This window comes from Lolium perenne, chromosome 1 (assembly GCF_019359855.2).
Source record: "Lolium perenne isolate Kyuss_39 chromosome 1, Kyuss_2.0, whole genome shotgun sequence".
Taxonomy (NCBI): Eukaryota; Viridiplantae; Streptophyta; class Magnoliopsida; order Poales; family Poaceae; genus Lolium; species Lolium perenne.
The window spans coordinates 217,613,573-217,620,047 of record NC_067244.2 but is presented as its reverse complement, the minus strand read 5'-3'; the positions used below and the strand labels follow the sequence as shown (position 1 = coordinate 217,620,047).

The 6,475-nt window shown below is 40.0% G+C and overlaps 1 long non-coding RNA gene across 5 annotated transcripts; it reads right to left on the bottom strand.

Annotated features, from left to right (window-relative positions):
- Nucleotides 1-3,405: 3,405 nt before the first annotated feature.
- On the bottom strand, nucleotides 3,406-5,331 carry LOC127318786 (uncharacterized). Of its 5 annotated transcripts, XR_011748863.1 has the most exons (6): nucleotides 4,587-5,331; nucleotides 4,430-4,464; nucleotides 4,211-4,250; nucleotides 4,063-4,103; nucleotides 3,921-3,954; nucleotides 3,406-3,660 (listed from the first exon to the last, which is right to left on the bottom strand). It is a non-coding gene; the product is annotated as an uncharacterized lncRNA (long non-coding RNA). The 5 variants fall into 5 exon arrangements; XR_011748857.1 differs by having other exon boundaries at nucleotides 4,063-4,250; XR_011748861.1 differs by lacking the exon at nucleotides 4,211-4,250 and having other exon boundaries at nucleotides 3,406-3,687; nucleotides 4,063-4,168.
- Nucleotides 5,332-6,475: the final 1,144 nt, after the last annotated feature.

Below are 6,475 nucleotides of genomic sequence, written 5' to 3'. Positions count from 1 at the left end.
CGCCTCCATGTCCCGAAGGCCACAAAAGCGGGGTAGATCGGCGGCGGTACTCATAGGAGAAGGAGGAAAGACGCTATTCAAAGAAGATGAGACAAACACTTTGGAAAGGGCTGTAAATGAAGGACAGTTGATGCGGCACACAACGGAACTGTAGATTGATGGGGTGGCATGCTTGCATGTTGATAGAACTCACTTAGTGGGTTGCTTCTATTTAGTTATTATAGATACAATATTAGCAACATTTAAAAGGATCACCACACACCCCAGATGTTAGGAACAATGTTAAATTATATAGAAATTGCTACAAATTTGAGTCGAACAGTGATGAAAATGGCTCCACACTTATGAATGGCCTCGCACAAATGGCCCTCACATGTAATTAACATTTTTTCCTTGACAGACGTTCTACATTTTCCACTAAAGGGATAGCAAAGTGGCCTAGGACATTGGTGTTACATGGAAAAAAGAAATAGAAAGCTATCCAGGACTAAACAAATCAGTGGGATATACAAACACAAATCCTAAAGCACACACGCCTCCGAAAGGAGGCACCATTCATCTTTTGGTAGGCAGAGTACCACCTCAGCCAAAGCATACTTTCTTCCAAAAATCCCCCCATTTAATTATTTTTAAATATTTCATGTGATATAGGCCGCCGCGGATAGATCCTTTTTGTGATGCTCAATATTACTTCACTAATTTTTTTCTACAACTCTTCTATTGAAGATGAGAAGGACGAGCCTCCTATATTTGTCCTTAAACCTAACTTCTTTCAGAATAGAGGAAGAGTTCATGTGGGAGCCTTTGTGCTCCCCCCGGTGACCACTCGAAAAAATAGAGGAATAGGAGGATCATGTTGTTAGAAGATTCAAGCACATGATCACACATGATACACGTGCCCCCATGAGGCGAATTCATACTTTTAATTGCCTGCAATCCAGATTCTATTGTGAATGAGTAAACAAATGTGGACCATGATCTTTCCTCCTGCCTTGAGTTTCTAAATAGCCTCGAGCTAGGGCTGATGGATTCTTCCACTAAATTGAACTTCATAGGCTAACTGAAAAGAATACACATAAGCCTTAAATGGATCCACTTGATTTGATGTGGTTCGGAGTGCACATGGTGAACCTTTTTCCGAAGGGAAATGAACTGCCAATTCACTCCGCTAAATTCATCTTGTTTAATTAACATACTCACCGTATGAATTCAGTTTTTGGCATAATTTTATGTGTTGATTACAAAAGTGTAATCATGGTTTCAAACTAGGAGCTAGACACAATGTTATGAATGAATTTTCTGAACCCAAGGACTCGTGATTTCTCCATGAGTCACTTGATATGACGTAAGCGATGGAAAATGTAGTGCAAAACAGATGCTCGAGGCAAGACATACAAGATGCAACAAACCATGACATAACATGTACTCATGGTAGTGCTGAACATAGTGCAACGAAAGCCAGTGCACATCAAACCCGAAGGCAACGCGACCTATGCACTCAATGCAGTGCAAAAACAAGTTGTTCAAAACATATCAAACGCGGTATCTAGTTTTAAAGATTTCGACATGACTAAAACATACAAGGTATGGTATTTGCACGAACTTTATGGATACTTATAACAAAGTATGATATTTGCACAAACTTTATCATATTTAAAATGAGACCTCCAAAACTTAGACCATTATTTGAATTAAGAAGCTTCACATACATTAACAAAAGGCGCTTGAAGTTTCTTAAGGAGGACATGGTCAAAACCCAAACCATAACACCTAAACCTACCACCCCAATGGCGATTGTGTCTCACTCAAGAATTTAGTCTAAACCCCTTGACCATGATGGAGATGGCAGCTCACTCATGCATTCGTTTTATGACACATGATGTGTCCACCGCTTGTTATTTTGCCAGTGCTCTATAAAACCCAAGAGAATATGGTAAACCACCCAACACTAACCTCTAACCCTACCGACTCAATGGCTAATGCATCTCACTCACGAATTCCAGGTCTCAATCCTAGTGTTAACGACATCTTGTTCACGTGTTCCTTTTATGACCTGGATAACACATCCACCACTTCTTGTATTGCCACTGTTCTAGGAAACTATGAGGATATGGTCAAGCCACCAACCCTAACCCCTAACCCTACCTCCTCAATGGCAACTGCAACTCACGTATTCATTACATCTAAACCTCTAATCCTATTGGTGACAACATAAAATTGACGCGTTCCTTTTATGACCTACATAAACGTGTGAGTCGCTTAATTATTATTGGTTGCCACTATTTCAGAAAACCTAGGAGGATATGGTCAAACCAACAAATTAACTTGACCTACTGCCTCAATGGTGCATGCATTTCATGCAAGCATTCCATGTGCCCCCTCCCACCATCGATCATAATGGCAATGTCATCTCATTTTCCCATTCCTAACGTTTCTTTCGCTTCTAATTTCTTTGTCATGGCTCTAGAAACTCATGAGGGTATGGTCAAACTCCCGAAGCCTAACCCCTAATCCTACCGCCTCAGTGGCTACTACCTAGTGGCGGCGACATCTCATTCATGTATTCCTTTTATGACATGGATAACATGTCCATCACTTATTTTTATTGACATTGTCCTAGAAAACCTAGGAGAATATGGTAAAACCTCACAACCCTAACCCCAATACCTAGTGATCGCATCTCACTCAGGCATTCCACTTGAAACCCCCGGTCATAGTGGTGACGACATCTCATTCGTGCATTCCTTTTATGACCTAGATAATGTATCCACCGCTTGTTGCTGCTGATGTTGATGCAAGATGTAAAATATTCTTGCTCTATGTGTCTAATTTTGTGTCAGCAAACTGAACTATATTTATGGGTTCAAAACTTTGTTTATGCCTTGCAAGAACATTAGCTTGAGATGATAATATTCCTTGATTTATGTACAAACTTTTGTTATATATAAAAAAATGTACAGCCTAAAAAAAGATTAGGTTGGTATGATAATATTCCTTGATTTTCTAGTGTCAGTAGGAACACAAGCTTGATACAATTATTTCTCCCTCTTCTACTTTTCATTGTTCAAGGCTTGTTGAAAGAAATATTTGGTTCCTTTTACATCTTGTTGTTAAGAACACTAGATGATACCCCGCGCGTTGCTGCGGAAACATTGTGGAGTAAACTTTTTAAAATGTGAAATTTAAATCTAAGATAAATTATCTTGGAATGATTTCAGTGAACAAAATCAGGAGGACCACAAAAGTTCTAAGGTATTCATAAAGCACAAATGGAAAAAATTATGTCGATAATACAGTCAAAAGCAGCCATCAAAACTGAACATAAAAGGATTTACTTTCCTAATTACAAAATATATATGGTCATTTTTTAAAAGGTCATACCTTTTGTAATTATAAATATGGTCATTTTTGTAGAAAAAGGTCACCATGGATTTATTGCTCATATAATATATAGTTACATCGTCCATGAGGTTTTTGCAAGGAAAGCTAGCCAGGGCGTTCATTGACTATTATTGACATATAAAAACCTAGCTATTTAATGTGATGTGCCATTTGCCATCCTTTGATGATACTTGAGATCGAACCTCCCAATGTCAATATCCATTTACTCAATGCACTCACCATATACATCAACTGCTTCATCCCACTATTATTCCTCTCCTGCAAAATATTAATATATTTGACAATCTGCAAATGGGCAAGCGCAAAGAGTGAAAATATATCACTTTTAATTTTCAATGATTACATGGTAACCATTTACAATAATGGAAAGTGTTGATCCATGATAGTACAATTTAAAATGAGAAGTAACCACATTGTCAATCTTGCATTTTAAAAGGGCTACACATTGGAGCGACTGCACACTGACGTGTGGTTAAAGGTACATCTAGAGGTCAATCGGAGAGAATTTCAAAACACACCTTAACAGTTAACACGCAGTTCCTCCCTTCACAGCTGCGGTTGGATGAAGGGATATATGTTGGGCAGTAAAAATAATTTTAATAATCGTAATCATAGAACAGTTAATTAGCATAAAATTTCAAATAATTTGGAACAACATACCTCGTGTGTTATCGAAGATAAATGTAGTCCATTAAGCAAACCTGAAGGCTTTCGACAATGGTTATAGTATCACATATAAAGCCACTGCATGCACTTACACCTTTAACTACATTATATATGTGAGAAAACTTTCTCAGTACATATATACCTGATTATTGTAGATAATCTGTAAAAGAGGCATGCCACATCTAATATGCAATAGAAAGTTAGTACTTGAGATGACAATGTAAATAAACAAACTTCGTTAGTGTAGTTTCAAAACTGAGTAGTGAAATATGTAATTATTTGAATCATCAACGTCTGCACTGATAAATGAAGACAATACTGAATATCATTAGAGCAATCAGGGGATTCAGGGTGAGCGCACCTTACATATGCTCCTTCTATACTTGAGATGACAATCTAAATAAACAAACTTCGTTAGTGTAGTTTCAAAACTGAGTAGTGAAATATGTAATTATTTGAATCATCAACGTCTGCACTGAATATCATTAGAGCAATCAGGGGATTCAAGGTGAGCGCACCTTACATATGCTCCTTCTATATTTGCTCAGATTTCGCTGCTGATTATATGAATATGAGCAACTCCATGGCTTCCTTTTGACATCCCTCCATCCACGTGAACCTAAGAACCTGAATTAAAGCCAATCAAATTTTGCAGGATGAAATACGAAACTGCAAATCTAAGAACAGGCAAAGCTCCTGGAATCTACACCTAAAAAATCTGTTAAACGGCAGGGCGGGCAGGTAACTCTAAGAACCATAGTTAGTAGAGGCACCGGTGTATGGGCGGGCAGGCTGCCGGCAACGATCCGGCGGGGTGTTCCAATGGAACGAATGGTTCCACTTTGACGAAGCCATGCATGGAAAGCCAGAGATGTGACCAATCCAATTAATCCAAACAAAACGCGGTGATTTTGAGCTAGCAGGCATGATCTAATGAAATCGTTGGAGGGGCAACCTACCAGATTGGAAAGATATGTTGAGGGATTGGAAAGACGAAGGAGAGATTAAAATCGGAAGCGGCCAGTATCAGCGTGGATACCATTGCCAGAGGCCGCGACGCAAGCACGGATTGGCATGATTGAATATTGATGCAGATGGTCGCACGGAATTGGTTTTTAACCTGGAGGACGCCGCGGCGGATCAGTTCCATCGAGCACTTTTTACTTGATCATTGCTCGATTTATTGGGCGGTTTCTCGAGCATTTGTGGTGAGGGGGGCGTTCGTGGCAGGAACATTTGTGGCACTGGACGGTCGCGGAATTAGCGCCGGTGATTAGCCCATACGGAATGCGAACAGCAACAGCCTTTTCCTTTAGAAACGGCGGCCCGAGCGAGTCTCGACTGGCAACATGAGTCTGCCAGCCCACGAAGGGGGTTCCGGCCCAGGTGGCTCGACCTGCCAACATACACAGAATTATTTTGTGACTCGTGACCGACGTAGCGACAGTGTGGGATAAAGGAGATGACGTGGCTCGCTGTGAGGCCAGCAAAATGGGGCCATCTATTAAGAAAGAGAAGATATGCTACCTGGTGGCTAATGAATATTTTCCTTCTTAATGTCCAATGGTGCATTGATACATACCTTTTCAGCCATCAAGTACTCGATCTATACATTTACATAACTTCCTACCATTATATTGTAAAAAACAGGTGGGCATGGCAACACCACCATCCCATAGGAACACATAGGAAACCAATCAAAATTAAATCTATGTAAGTTCTACACTCTAAAGGACTTCTATTATCAACATAACTCCCGGTGACTCAAGGCGGCTTCTCGTGCTCGGCCCGACGTGTGCTTGTTGATAACCAGTGTATCTCCATTAATTAGTACTAATGCATGCAAGGAGAAAAGCTTGGCGCTGTGACCTGTATTGGCTTTGCTGAGGCTCCATGAGTCGGTTGGCTCGTATGCACCCTCTCTATTAGAAATTAGTTGCTTAGTCTCCAAACATAGCTCCGCCACTGGCTAAATGATCTATCTAGATCCCCGCAAAAAAAAATGATCTATCTAGATGACATTGTCCAAAGTATGAATGAGTTATTTCCTTAAATAAAAACATATTATCATTTATCCACCTGATTTTCATCATCCTTGTACGAACTCTAACGGGTGTGAATTCCACGGGATCACGTGCGCCCCTAAATCTAGTAAGACATAAAATCCCCATGCCAAGCGTGAAACGTGTTCTCCATTTTACACTCCGAGGGTTTAGAGTCACTATTCCTAAGTCCATGTCCAGATTGTAACCAAAGTACACTGTACGCGGACTTTAAATTGTATCCGAAGTTCAGAAACTAGTCTCATCTGGCTAAAATCTGAATCGCAATTTTTTCTTTTCTTTTTGCTATTTCAAAGATCGTTGTTTGGTGAGAAAAAGACCGTTCATCCATGTGCTCCTGGGGG